Genomic DNA, 16,089 nt, shown 5'->3' with positions numbered 1-16,089 from the left:
TGGGTTAATTGCATATAGTCGCTCTGATTGGCTGGTGGGCGTGGCTTAAGGCGTTGCGAAGGTACGGTCAATTTGCATGTTTGTCTTTTCTTAGTGTAGACTAGTGGCCTGGTGCACCTTGAAAGGAACTGTGGGCCGTGAGGCTGCAGTGGGCACAGGGGCAAGTCTCAGCCCATCCTCTGCACCCCCACCTGGCCCTTCCCATCAAAGCCCCTGGTCCCCTGTCTGCCTGTGCAGCCCTGCTCCTGCTGCCACCGCTCCCACGTGCTGACAGTGCCGGCCCCGCTCACACCTGCTGATGGCGTGGAGTGATTGGGGCCAGTGCCAACTGCGGGTGTGAGCGGGCCCAGTGCCCTCAGGAGCGATGGGACTGGCAGCCACCATCACACTCACTGATGGCGCCGAGCAATTGGGATCAGTGCCGGAAGCTGGCAATAGGTGCGAGTGGTGGCTCCAGTGCCGGCAACAGGTGCAAGCGGGGCCATTGACAGCAGCAGATGCGCAAGGCGGCTGCCGGCCCCGATTGCCCCTCAGAAGCAGGGGGAGGTGGAGAAGTCCTGAGGGGCGATTGGGGCTGGCAGTCACCGCTCGCACCTGCTGATGGTGCCGAGCGATTAGGGCCAGTGCCGGGCACCAGCAGCAGGTGCAAGCAGGGCCGGTGCTGGCAGCAGGTGCGTGTGCTGGGTGGGATCGTGGCACACGGGAGCAAAGAATTTTCAGTAACCACCAGAGGCTCGCCCGGATGACAGCGACTGGCGCGCCGCCTTGGTCTGGCGCCCTTGCTCACCTGCTTCACCATCCCGCTGCTGCTGATGCCCGCCATGTTCTGTGCGTGCCCCCTGGTGGTCAGCAGCACATCGGTTGTTCTGCCATTTGGTCTATTTGCATATTAGCGTTTTATATATATAGATTCCTTAAATAATCCAGCTTGAGTATATTTCCTGTTGGGCCAAAAACCAAAACAATGGGAACAATCATAGCAGTTAGCCCATAGGTATGTTTTAAGGGTTAAATAAAGTAAGACCTGACTAGCACTTAAATAATGGCTGAGACAAGCTTTTTATTTTATTTTGATGTAGTCCCATTTGTTTATTTTTCTCCTTTGTTTCCCTTGCCCTAGGACAGTGGTTCTCAACCTTCTGGCCCTTTAAATATAGTTCCTCATGTTGTGACCCAACCATAAAATTGTTTTTGTTGCTACTTCATAACTGTAATGTTGCTACTGTTATGAATCATAATGTAAATATCTGATATGCAGGATGGTCTTAGGTGACCCCTGTGAAAGGGTCGTTCGACCGCCAAAGGGGTCGCGACCCACAGGTTGAGAACCGCTGTCCTAGGAGATGTATGGGCAAACTTACTGCTACAAGAGATGTCTGAGATTTTGCTGCCTATTGTTTCTTCTAAAATTTTTATGGTTTCATGACTTACATTTAAATATTTTACCCATTTTGACTTTATTCTTGTGTATGGTGTAAGTTGGTGGTTTAGTTTCATTTTTTTGCCATGTACCTGTCCAATTTTCCCAACACTACTAGTATTTATTTATTTTCAAATTTTGTTTAATTTTTTAAATGTGTTTTTATTGATTTTTAGAGAGAGAGAGAGAGACAAAGAGATAGAAACATCCATGCTAGAGAAATATCATCCATTGACTGCCTACTACTACTACTACTACTGAGGATTGAGCCTAAAACCTGGGCATGTGCCCTGACCTGGAGTCGAACTGTTGACCTCTTGGTTCATGAGTTGATGCTCAACCACTGACCCACACCAGCCAGGCCCATCACCATTTATTGAAGAGACTGTCTTTACTCCATTGCATGCTCTTGCCTCCTTTGTCAAATATTAATTGAGTCTAATAGCTTGGGTCGATTTCTGGGTTCTCTGTTGTGTTCCATTGATCTATATGCCTATTCTTGTGCCAGTACCAGGCTGTTTTGATTACAGTGGCTTGGTAGCATAATTTTATATCTGGTGTTGTGATCCCTCTAAGTTTGTTCTTTCAAGATTGCTGTGGCTATTAAGGATCTTTTTTGGTTCCATATAAATTTTTTGGAGTATTTGTTCTAGATATGTGAAATATGCTGTTGGTATTTTAATAGGGATTGCTATATCAAAATAAAAAGCTTCTGCACAGCGAAAGGAACCATGAAAAAAATGAAAAGAGATCCCACTATATGGGAATACATATTTGCCAATGATACATCTGATAAGGGGTTAATTTCCAAAATATATAAAGAACTCATACAACTTAACAAAAGGAAGACAACCCAATTAAAAAATGGCAAGGGACCTAAATAGATACTTCTCCAAAGAGGACATACAGTTGGCCAATAGACACAATAAAAAAAGCTCAAAATTACTAATCATTAGAGAGATGCAAATTAAAACTAGAATGAGGTATCACCTCACAGCTGCCAGAATGGCTACCATCAACAAGTGACAAGTGCTGTCGAGAATGTGGAGAAAAGGGAATCTTAGTACACTGCAGGTGGGAATGCGGTCTGGTGCAGCCACGATGGAAAACAGTATGGAGTTTCCTAAAAAAATAAAAAGTGGAACTGCCTTTTGACCCAGCGATTTCACTTCTGGCAATATATCACAAGAATCCAGAAACAATCAGAAAGAATGTATGGACCTCTATGTTCATAGCAGTGTTATTCATAATACTCAAGATCTGGAAACAGTCCAAGTGCCCATCAGCAGATGAGCAGACAAAAAAACTGTGGTACATTTATACAATGGAATACTATGCATCTGTAAAACAGAAAGATCTCTTACCTTTTGAGACAGCATGGATGGACTTGGAGAGTATTATGCTAAGCAAAATAAGTCAGTCAGAGAAAGACAAGAACCACATGATTTCACTTATATGAGATCTAATGAACAAAATAAACTGATGGACAAAATAGATCCAGAGATATGGAAGCATGCACCAGATTAAGGAATCTCAGAGGGAAGGGGGTGGGGAAGAGATTAACCAAAGAACTTATATGCATGTATGCATAACCCATGGACACAGACAATAGTGCCGCGAAGGCCTGGGGAGGGGTCAGAAGTGGGGTGGAGGGGGATCAATGGGGGAAAAAAGGGGACATCTGTAATACTTTCAACAATAAAGATAACTTAAAAAAATAATGGCTGAAACGAGATCAAGATAAGAGCAATTGGAAAAAAATGATAGTGATGGAAAACAAAGATGATTTAATACTAGGATAATTGCTATTTTTTTAGTGGTTAGATTCCTCCCAGTGGAATATTTATATTAAGATATCTTTTTAAAAAATATATTTTTATTGATTTCAGAGAGGAAGGAAGAGGGGGAGAGAAATAAAAACATCAATGATGAGAGAGAATCATTGATCAGCTGCCTCCTGAACGCCCCTACTAGGGATCGAGCCCACAACCCAGGCATGTGCCCCTGACTAGAATCGAACCCGGGACCCTTCAGTCCGCAAGCCGGCGCTCTATTCACTGAGCCAAACCTGCTAGGGCTAAGATATCTTTATATAAAAGATTCAGAGATATAAAAGAAGAAAACTTTTCTGATAAAAAGAATAGCTGAATCATCGTATAAAAGTTCACACTATATATGGAAAACTGACATAAGAATGATTAACTATTAGATATGAGAAAAAGAGAGAATTCTTTAATCAACCAGCTCTCTCAGAAAAAAAGTCCGCGAAAAGGAAGGCAAATAAAAGATTGGTCTTTTACTAATATGTAATTCCAGAAAACATCTAGGTCTAAAAGTTCTAAGGGAAAGAAATGTGACACAAACTTTCCTTCTTATTGTCAGGGAATTCCTTGATTAAAAATGCCTAAAATTCTTTATTTTGCACTAGTCATTCCTAAGGTAGTCTTACTTTTACCTATGGTCACCAATAAACATTTTCCATAAAGGTAAAAGCTTATCTATTAAACAAACTATAAACATGATTTTAGAAAATACCTGTTAAAGTAACAAAATGGTTGTAATTTGTGAACTAAACCATGTATTTGAAGGCATGCACCCCCTTTCTTCAACCTTCAGAAATTTGTACCATTTGTTAGGGATATCATGCCTGATTGTGATAAAAAAGACACAAAAGTTTGAATGTGTATTTTCCTTTACTTGTTTATGCCCATGTATCTCTATTAAATAGTCTGTAAATATAGACCCAAATAAATAGGAGTATACACACAAAATTATACTCTTTGGGCTGAATTGTGGCCCTAACCCTTGCCGCACCATTCGTATGTTAAAGTCCTAACCCCTAGTGCCTGAGAATATGACTGTTTTTGGAGCTGGGCTATTTAAAGTGATAATTAAGTTAAAATGAAGTTATTAGGGTACACCCTAATCCAAAATGACTGGTGTCTTTATAAGAAGAGAAAATTTGGACACAGACCTGTACAGTTGTGAAGATATAGGCAATGAAGCAAGTAGATACCCTGGAAACCTGTCACCACCTGTTCAAACAACTAGCTATTCCTTCAGTATTCTTTTGAGACCTATACTGTATATACATGACCATTGGGTCTGCTCAACACAGTATTTGTGATGGGAAGCTCAGTTCCCTTGGTTATTTGAGGGCTAATGATCAGTTATTTGATCTTTACCAAGGCTCAGTAGAACTGCAGGACATGTTTCTCCAAAGAGATGTTATCTGCAGAAGAAAATATGGCTTCCTCCAATACTTTAGATGGCTGCACTGTGGTTCTCCTATTGCCATTTTCTAGTGACTCTGAATAGCATCCAGTCTGCTGCACAAGCTGCATACCATTGGATCTGATAGGCCTTAAGGCCCAAGTGGCAGAACAGGACATACATGGTGCAGAGCTTTTCTTGGGGGGGGGGGGGGGGAGGGCGTGTCTTGATGGAAAGTGCAGTGTTCAGCAACTTGTTCTTTATTTAAGAGGAGCTATCCTAACATGACACAGACCACTCAATCCCTAGCAACTTCACTAAAGTAGGAATTTAATGGGCCTTCCTTATCTCCCATCCATTGCTGCATGTGTGTCACTCTGGCAAATAGGATATTTACTATTTCTTGCTCATCAGTTCCACTCAGCATAATATCATCCATGTTGTGGGCTAGCATGATGTTCAGTGGTATTTCAAGATAATCATGGTCTCTCTGAACTAGATCAGAAATTAACATTTTCTGTAAAGAGCCAGACAGTGGATATTTTAGAATTCTGTTTCAACTATTCAATTTTGTGGTTGTAGTTTAAAAACAGACATAGGTAACACATAGATGGCACATGAATAGGACTATGCTTCAATAACACTTATTTGTAAACACTGAAATTTGAATTTCATATAATTTTCATGTGTCATGTAGTATTATTTATCTTTAGATTTTTGTCAACCATTCTTAGCTTGTGGGCTATATAGAAATAAGTGGCAGGCTTGCCCTGGCTGGTGTGGCTCAGGGGTTGGAGCATCGACCAATATACCCACACACTGAGGAGTCACAGACTCGATTCCCGGTCAAGGGCACCTATCTGGGTTGCAGGCTGCATCCCTGCCCCTGGTCAGGGCGTGTGTAGGAAGCGACCAATCGATGTCTCTGTCTCTCTCTCTCTGTCTCTCTCTCCCTCCCTCCCTCCCTCCCTCCCTCCCTCCCTTCTGCTCTCTCTAAAAAGCAATGGAAAAAAATATTCTGGGGTGAGGATTAACAACAACAACAAAAGTGGCAGGCTAGATTTGGCCTGTGGATTACAATTTTCTGATGGCCACTATGTCAACTAACATAGACAATGGAAGCAAAACCATGAAAGTATATTGCTGACCCTATCAGGTGAAAGCACACTGTTCCTGGTTTACCTTATAAATTGTTATACAGAAATAAGTATATGACATGTCAGTAGCTGCATACTAGATGGCAGGGGCTATATTGATTCACTTCATTAAAGAAGCCACATCTTCCCTGACAAGGTGACTGTGTTGGTTGGAACGTCGTCCTATCCACCAGAAAGTTATGGGTTCGATTTCTAGTCAGGACACATACTTAGGTTGTGGGTTCCATCCCTGGTTGAGGCAAATATGGGAGGCAACCAATCGATGTTTCTCTCTCACATTGATGTCTCTCTCCTTCCCCTTGCTAAAAAAAAAAAAAAAAAAAAGGAAATATCCTCAGGTGAGAATTAAAAACAAGCCAACTCTAAAGCAGTAGCTGAAATTGAAGAATTGAAGTCACCACCTAATTAATTTTATGACTATCCATGGTCATTCTCTAAGATACTTCTGTAGTTTGAAATGTCATGTAGGCAAGTAAAATGGTAACATAATAGGAATCGTTACCCTAGAACCTTTCCAGTTTTTGATGGTAGCATTAATCTCTGATATTCCCTCCAGCGAATTTCAAAATATAATAAAAAGCAATTAGTTAGAAATGATTATGTATAATATAATAATCATTTAAATATATGCATGTTTATATAATACACATACAAATGTTTATTATTCTGTTGAAATGATTATTACTTGGTGGTATGATTATGGGTATTATATATTTTTTACTTTTGACTTTTTAATATTTCCATTTACTTGCAGAGAAAATATATTTCTTTACAGTCAGAAAAAGAAATCTAATTTGCTTCTGTATGGATCACTGTTAAAGTCAGAATACTAAATTTATCTAGATGAAGTATATGAACCTAATCCTGAGAAGAGTGGATACAAGAGCTAATCTCAGCAGATGTAAATATTTGAGTCATAAGTCACTGTAACAAATTCAATTAGTGTATTATTCTTATTTAATTATTTAATTAAATATTTGAACGAACACATATCCAGTATTTTTTTAAAAAATATATTTTTATTGATTTCAGAGGGGCAGGGAGAGGGAGAGAGAGATAGAAACATCAATGATGAGAGAATCATTGGTCAGCTGCCTCCTACTGGGGATCGAGCCTGCAACCCAGGCATATGCCCTTGACCGGAATCAAACCTGAGACCCTTTAGTTCGCAGGCTGACGCTCCATCCACTGAGCCAAGCTGGCTAGGGCCAGTCTTATTGTCACATATTTGCAAAGAGAATTCTATAAGTTCTGACTTTGAAATTTAAAAATATAATGAAACCTGTTTTTAAATGCCTCTCATATGAAATACATGACACTAAGTTAGCTAGACAGTTCAGTAAAGCTATGTTCAGTCACTGTGCTATAAATGCAGATGGTTTATTACTGTCTTTCTGTGGTGAAGCAGAGTTTGTGCAAATACTCAGTAATTACTGCCGCAGACCTAGACACCCCTCTTCGTGTTACCACTATTTAGAGTTAATCGGAGAAAGGGAAAAAAGAGCATGAATATTTGTTTTTCTTCTTTCAAGTTTCCTTAAGTTTTCCTTTACTTCTAAGACTTTAAAGTTCTGTCATGGCAATTGTAGCTTATTCCCAGTGATTTTATTGCTGGTTAGCACAATGAACATAGAGCCAAAAGTATAAAGACTATCAATACGTGCTTTCTTCAAGAGTGCCTTTCTGGCCCTGGCCAGTGTGGCTCAGTTGGTTGAGTGTCATCCAGTGCACTGAAGGGTTGCAGGTTTGATTCAGGTCAGGGCACATGCCCTGGTTGTGGGTTCAGTTCCTGGTCGTGGTTGGGGCACATGCAGGATGTGACTAATATCTCTCTTTCTCTAAAAAAAAAAAAAAAAAAAAAAAAAAAAAAGGTGCCTTCCCAGGCTTTTCTCACTTGGGTATATTGGCTGGATATATAGTGGGAATGAAAGTGAGGTATTATCAGAGAAGTAAGTTCAGGGAAAGATTTTGACCACCTGCAGATGACAGGGCCTTAGACACTTAGACAAGTTATCTGAAGTGAGAAAACCCTTCCACAGCCCCTTAGTTTTGAGCGAGAAAGTGTTGGGCTTAGGCATTCTTGGTTTTAGTCAAACTCTAGTAGTAAGTAGATGTGTGACCTTGAGTTGTCACTTAGCTTCTTTTTGTATCAGCTTCTCTATGTTCAAACGATGTGATGAAGGTCATGCTCTCTAGGGCCTTTTAGCACCTCTATTTTCTAACACCCCTCTTCTGAATTCCTACTTGGTTTACCTCTGACACTAACCATGCTGTATTATTTTTCTAAAAAAACGTTTTAAATTGAATTTATTGGGGTGACATTGGTTAATAAAATTATATAGGTTTCAGGTGTAGCCATGCTGTATTCTAATTACTGATATTCTGGTTGGCACACACACCTTGCCCTCCCTGCCTATTCATCAAACTGTAAGCTGTGTGAGATCAGGACCATGTCTTATTCAACATTGTATTCCCAGCATCCAGTAACTGGCAGGAGCAGGGCATGTGCAAACATAACCTGTATAATTGATCAATCTGTAATGACTGGTCTGTGGGGATTCTAGTCATACCCCCAATCTCCCTGTGTTGTAGGTGTAATTGAGATATGAGGAATAAAGGGAACAAATATCTATTGAGCTCCTACATTTAGCATTAAATGTTTTATTTAATATACTTAAGATGTGATGTAGGTCTGATTATGGCAATTTCACAGCACATACAGTGTGTAATTTGCCTCAGCAAGTGGCCAACTCTGAATATAAAGTCCAGGTTTCTCTTAACTTAATAACCCAGGCTCCTTTCACTTTAATATGCCTTTAATGGCAATAATTGGTGGCATAGCTTCTATAGAATAAGATTTAAGAAATTAGGTCCTAGGAGTGTTTTGACTAGAAAGAACATTTTTGAGATCCTATCTATGTAAATCTTACTTCAGCAGAGTTCTTATTTCTAACACTAATGCTAACAGTTTCAGAAAGGGGGATTGGTCCAGGGCAAGCATGTGGGCTAGGATGCATTTAGTGCATTTTACCATTGAGAACTTTTTTCTTTGTTCCTTTTATCTTTCCCCAGTATAACTCATCTTCCATAATTTCTCCTCTGATCCTGACTTTGCATTCTCACAATACTCAGTCTATACCACTCACAAAGCATTGTCATACTGCCTTCCATCGTAAATGTTTACGTATCTGACCTGACTCTGATTCTGTATCTTATACACCTTTGTGTATGAATTATTTATTTATTTATTTTAATATCTTTTTATTGATTTCAGAGAGGAAGGGAGAGGGAGAGAGAGATAGAAACATCAATGATGAGAGAGAATCATTGATTGGCTGCCGCCTGCACACCCCACACTGGGGATAGAGCCCCGGGCATGTGCCCTGACCCAGAATCAAACTGTGATCTCCTGGTTCATAGGTTGACCACTGAGCCACGCTGGCCGGGCTTGCTGTGTGATCTTGACTAAGTTAGTCAACCAAATTGCTTCTCTGTTTCTGCATAATTAAAACAAGAACAATAACATCTACGTTACAGTGTTGGTATGAGGATTAAATGAGATAATGTAAGTAATGTGCCTTGCATGTGTTTAGTTAAAGGTACCTATTATCACTTTGGGGTAAAGGGTGTAGAAATACAAAGATTATTTAGACTATTTTCCATAGGCTAGGAATTTAGTCAAAGGGGAAATCCTGGTCATAAGGACTACGGGAAAATCAGGTTATTTCCCACTTGGTTTACTCTTTGTAGATGATAATTGATTGAGTCAGCCACAAACACTGTCCCTTTTTTCATAGGCACCCTGGGCAGGGACAGGACAGGCAAACAGGGAAAGGATCTTTCTAGCTGGTTCTAAAGATATACCTATGATTCATATACATGCAATTAGCCTATGTACATCTCTTTTATCACATCAGTACTAGGAGATGGACCCTCAAGAGGGAACAATTAGTCTTTTATGACTTTAATTTAAAGACATCCCTAAATGTTTCTTTTTTAGGTTTTTATTAACTTTATTGGGGTGACATTGGTTAATAAAATTATATAAGTTTCAATTCCATGATACATCATCTGTATATTACATTGTGTGTTTACTACCCAAAGTCAGGTTTCCTCTGTTACCATATATGTGACCCCTTTTCCTTTCCTACCTTGCATACATAGTAGTAGGAGGACTACTCAGCCATAAGAGAAGATGAAATACTGCCATTTGCAACAACATGGATGGATCTTGAGAATATCATGCTAAGCAAAATAAACCAGACAGAAAAAGTCAAGAACCATATGATTTCACTCATATGTGGCATAGAAAACTAAATGTTCCTTTTAACCATATTTTGTCTGAATAACAACACTAGCATACAGAGGGACACCATACCATGAGATTGGCCTCTGCTTCCCCTTCTTTCCAGCCCCTCCCTCACATGTATGTACATACACACACTGCGCCAAGTGAGCCTGGACCAGAGAGTGGCATGGAGTCAAATAAGTGTTTGTTTGTTTATTTAGTTAATCCTCACCCAAGGATATTTTTTCTGTAGATTTTTATTTATTTCATTTATTTATTTTAAAAAGTATATTTTTATTGATTTCAGAGAGGACGGGAGAGGGAGAAAGAGATAAAAACATTAATGATGAGAGAGAATCATGGATTGGCTGCCTCCTGCACACCCTCTACTGGGGACCAAGCCCACAACCCTGGGCATGTGCCCTTGACTGGAATCGAACCTGGGACCCTTCAGTCTGCAGGCTGATGTTCTATCCGCTGAGCCAAACCAGCTAGGGCTCCATAGACTTTTTAGAGAGAGTGGAAAGCAGGGAGGGAGGGTTAGGGAGGGAGGTTGGGGGAGGGGGAGAGAGAGAGAGAGAGAGAGAGAGAGAGAGAGAGAGAGAGAGAGAGACATCTATGTGAGAGAGAGACACATCATCGGTTGCCTCTTGCATGCGCTCCAACCAGGGCCAGGGATGGGACATGCAGCCCAGGTACATGCCTTGACTGGAATTGAACCTGCACTCTTCCTGTGGAGGCTGAAGCTCTAATCATTGAGCAACACCGGCCAGGGCCAAATGAAATGTTTTTAAAAATCTCTGATATTAGGATAACAATCTCTAAACATCTAGGTCAGGCCAGGTTATTCTTCATTTAGATTTCAGTTAAAATTAGAACACATACGCCAAAACCGGTTTGGCTCAGTGGATAGAGCGTCGGCCTGCGGACTGAAAGGTCCCAGGTTCGATTCCGGTCAGGGGCATGTACCTGGGTTGCGGGCACATCCCTAGTGGGAGATGTGCAGGAGGCAGCTGATTGATGTTTCTCTCTCATCGATGTTTCTAACTCTCTATCTCTCTCCCTTCCTCTCTGTAAAAAATCAATAAAATATATATTTAAAAAAAAAAAAATTAGAACACATATACAATCTCAAATTTACCATGGATTGTATTCTTTAAATCAGTTATTTCAAACTGAAAATATATTTTCCATGGAAACCACATCATATACTACTTATAAAAATCGTTTGTTTTGTTAATGCTGTACTTGACATAGTCTGGCATTATTATTACTACAGCTGAACTTGGCTTTTAAGTACAAAACTGTGCTCCCTGATGTAGCTCTAGGACTCCCTTTTGTACCCTGCTTCATCTCTGGGACATAGTGAGAGACACTCTCTGATTCTAACTCACTGGTGATAGCTCTTGAGTCTGTAGCAGGGCAGGAGGTAGATGTGATGAGAGTTCCTGGGTATTATGAGAAAGGAGCATATCTATCTGTCAGGATGCCTTCAGAGGTCTTACATAATAAGAAATGTTATTATCTCAATAAGTCCAGGGAAGTACTATCCCAGTGGTTTAATTATTTTAACAAGGACCCAGATGCCCAATTTTTATGCCCTGCTATTCTAGATATTGACTTTATTTCCAAGCCGGTATCAAGACAAAAGAAAAAGTTCCCAGAATTCCCACAGCAAACTTCCGTTCATGTCTCATTGGCCAGAATTTGTTCATTAGTCCATTTCCAAAATGAGCAGTAGCAAAGTGGATGGCATTACCATGATTTATATTATAATCTGATAGATGAAGACTGCTAGGGACTCAATCTCAATGCCTATTTTAGGCCAGTTGTTACTTCCACCTCAGGGAGGCCAGAACCCAGCTTTGCTTCATACAGAGCCCCAAAGCAGGCCTCGCTTTTTAGAAACTGGTAGGAACTGTAGGAAAGGGGAGGCCTCAGGTCTGGCCTTTGCTTTCCTCTTCCACTGGTATTGCATCTTTCCTTGTTCATTACTGCCCAGAACCATACAGAACCCAAATAGAAAATCTAAAACCTTTCCCCTGCTTCCCGGTCCTGAAGCATGTTTGGGATTTTTCATTTTAATTTTTAAAATGATTTTTATTTTAATGCTAATAACAATGAAAAACAAATGATAAGTCCTTCCCCATATACCTCCCTGCACCACTCCCCGCCCCCCTACCCCCCAAATTTTCTCTTGTATTTTCACTTCCTTGTTTTTACTTAGGTTGCATAGTGGAGATTTAAAAATATGTTTTTTAAAATTGATTTTGGAGAGAGAGAAAAGGAAAGGGAGAGAGAGAAAGAGAGGAACATCAATGTGAGAGTCCTGTATGCCCCGGAACAAACCCACAACCTGGGCATGTTCCCTGACCTTTTAGTGTATGGTACGAAGCCCAACCAATAGAGCCACACCAGCCAGGCGAGTAGTGGAGATTTTAAGAGTGACTCTGGGTAAAGTAAGGACTGCAATAATATTCATTTGCATTTAGAGGAGAGCCAGACCTCGGATTCCCCTGGGCAGTTAAGATCCACACGTTGGGTACCACAGAGTGTACTGTGGTTAGGAAATGTAATGGGGACATGGTTTGTGGTGGATGTGGGTCAGGCTCCGGGAGGAAAGTATGAGTCACATATCCCTCCTCCCTCCCTTTTCCTATTGTTTCTACCAGTTTCTAAAAAGTGAAGCCTGCTCTGGAGCCATGTAAGAAGCAGAGCTGGGTTTTGGCCTCACTGAGGTGGAAGTAAAAAGAACAGGCAGGGAATTCTCAGGCAAGTGAAGCTGAAAGAAAGGAGTTCCTGGGATAGAAACTAGAGGCCATATGAGAAGCCAAATAGCTTTTCAACAGGCTGTACTGAGGTCACTGGGAAGCTGAAAAGCAACCTGCCTACTCCTCAAGAGTGAAGACGTGTACTGACTCAGTTTAAAGCCACCTACCTTGATTTTTCCATTCACATCCAGACTTATTATCCATGTTAATTCCCCACAAACCCACACCATGCTTCCAACACAAAGCAATGTGATCTCAGATATTTGCAAATGCACACCTGCAGTAGAACTCCTCTTCCATTCACTCCCAATTAGATACACAAAGTACACATTTTATTGCCACAAATGCTCACAAAAGACAAAGTCCTTTAGTCTGCCTTGACTCAAAAGTCATCTGAAAAATTAATCTTTAGCCAATAACCGAAACAATGTGGGAACATCCTCAGATATACACAAATTCAGGGATCAGGGGAACCGAATTGTATATGTTAATATTTTTAGTGTAAGCATACTGATAATTGTTGAACAGTTGCCTATTTAAGGGAGAGGAAAAGCAAGGTTCCTGAATCAACAGTCTGGTTTCCATATAAGCAATGTGAGGAGTGCAGTTAGGGGGAAAGAGAACTGACCCAGCATCAGAAGATCGAGGGTTAGTGATCCAAAACCTGGCTTTCTCTGATATTTATTATGAGTTTGGGTAAGAGCTTTGAAAAGTCCTGAAGAACACATGTTCTTAAACATCAAGTTTGTTCTCTAACATTTTTTTTTTAAATTTTCATCCGAGGATATTTTCCCATTGATTTTCAGAGAGAGTGGAAGAGAGAGGAAAAGATAGAGAAATATCAATGTGAGAGAAACACATCTATTGGTTGCCTCCTGCATGTGCCCCAACCAGGGCCCAGGCTGGGGAGGAGCCTGCAACCAAGGTACATGTCCTTGACTGGAATCAAACCCAGGACCTTTGGGTCCACAGGCTCTATCCATTGAGCCAAACTGGGTAGGACTGTTTTCTAACATTTTCAATAACACAAGTTGAAACTGAATTCCATTGTAGATGGGGAGAAAAGATTACTTTGTATTTCCTTGGAGGTGCGCTGTAGAGCATTGGCAAGTTACTGGATAGAGGCATGGAAGGAGAGGGGAAAGAAATGGGTATGGAAAGTATAATTTGATTTGTTTTCCCTTCTATGTTGGTTTATTGTGAGATGCGTGAATGGAAAGAGATAAAGGGAAGAAAAATAATGCTGACAGGTAAAGGTAACACAGGATTCTCCCTGCCTTTCTTGTCCCCAGAGCTACCCAAAATCTTACTCCCCCCACCTTTCTTCCTAACAGATTCTTGATTATATTCAGACTAGAGGCCTGGGCACAAAATTCATGCACAAGTAGAGTCCCTAGGCCTGGCCGGCAATCAGGGCCGATTGAGGCCTGCCTTCCCCCGGCTGCAGGCTGCCGGCTGCTGGCTTGGGCCTTCCTTCATTCCACGCTGCCCCCCTGGTGGTCAGCGCATGTCATAGAGGGTGGTTGAACTCCCGGTCGGTTGAACTCCCAGAGGACAATTTGCATATTAGCCTTTTATTAAATAGGATAACCATCCTTTCCCTTCTAATTCTGGGGTAAGGGTGGTGGTAAGTCTTCATTAGTGTTAGCCAATCAACAGATGACTTTCCTCTGGCTACTACTGTTCCCGTAGTAAGCATGGTGACTTAAGTTTACTCAAACAGATTGAAGTTCAGGACTTAACATTCCATACTTGGAGAAGTTATCTTTCTCCATTGCCAAGCTTTAAAAGAGAGTCTATAATGCCAATTGCCATTGGCAGTCATCTTTCAACTGAAAGGGAAACCAGCCTTGACATGAACCTGATGCAAAGAGGAGCAGACATCTGAGTTCTTGATCATATCAGGGAGTTGTATCTGGAACCTAAACAAAGAAAAATTACTTTTATATAAGGTGTTATTCCCCCCCCCCCCCCAAATTCAGATGTTGAAGTCCTAACCCTAGTATCTTAGAATGTGACTTTATTTGGATGTAGGGGTTTTAAAGAGGTAATTAAGGTTAAATGAGGTCATAAAGGTAGACCCTAATCCAATATGGCCGTCCGTAGAAGAGGGAGAGACACTAGGGATACATGCACACAGAGGAATGGCCTTGTGAGGACACAGAGAGAAGAAGGCCTTTTGCACACAGGAGCGAGCCTCGGGAGGAACCAGCCTGCTCCCACGTGATCTTGGCCTCCCAGCCTCCAGAACTTGGGAAATAAATTTCTGTTGTTTTAGCCATCCAGTTTGTGGTATTTTGTCATGGCAACCCTAGCAGACTAACACATAGGGTCATACATTCTCTTACTGTTTAAGAATTGATGAGTTGGTATTTTCAATTACTTGAAGCTAGAATGATCTTGGCACAGGATATTCATGATCTCCTCACTGCTCCTTTCTGCAAGTCTAATGCTGTTTTTTCATTTGTTTCCTCTATTTCTCAGGGCACAGAAGCCAGTTATTTCTGCTGCAGCCTTGGCTTTATATGGGGTTTCTAGTTAAACAAATGAAAAAGACTGATTTGGGTCCATATGTGCCAGTTCTAAATCAGATTGGTGCAGATGGGTCCAATTAGAAGCTTTGGACCAATTAGCTGAGGCCAAGAGGACAAAAGACACATAACAGAGATTATGGGAGTAGACTCTTAACAAAAAAATTTTTAAATTGATTTTAGAGAGGAAGGGAGAGGGAGAGAGAAATAGAAACATCAATGATGAGAGAGATTCATTGATTGGCTGCCTCCTGCATCCCCACACTGGGGATCAATCCAAAACCGAGGCATGTGCCCTGACCAGGAATCAAGCCATGACCTCCTGGTTCATAGGTCGACGCTCAACCACTGAGCCACTCCAGATGGGCTGGAAATAGACTCTTAGAGAAGGAGAACTGGCACGTTATCTTTTAGGAGATATGGAGTCAGGGAGGAAATAATTGACATTTTGAATACAGAAATCTTATTTATCATCATATTCCTGGTGCCTAGCACATATAAAGGACCCGAGTCAGCTTGGGTTTCTGGTCCCTACATTGCAGTCTAGAAACTGAACTTTCCTAGTGTACACATAGCAACGTTCACACGCAAATAAAATTGGGAAAATTGGCTGGCAGAGGAATGGGTGGGATATGCTGGCATCAGGGAGAGAGAGGACAGTGGATTGAGGGGGTTGCAAGGTCGAGGAATTGTTATTTTAGTGGGGGTG

This window comes from Myotis lucifugus, unplaced genomic scaffold (assembly GCF_000147115.1).
Source record: "Myotis lucifugus unplaced genomic scaffold, Myoluc2.0 scaffold_10, whole genome shotgun sequence".
Taxonomy (NCBI): Eukaryota; Metazoa; Chordata; class Mammalia; order Chiroptera; family Vespertilionidae; genus Myotis; species Myotis lucifugus.
Note: the sequence above shows the minus strand (reverse complement) of the source record.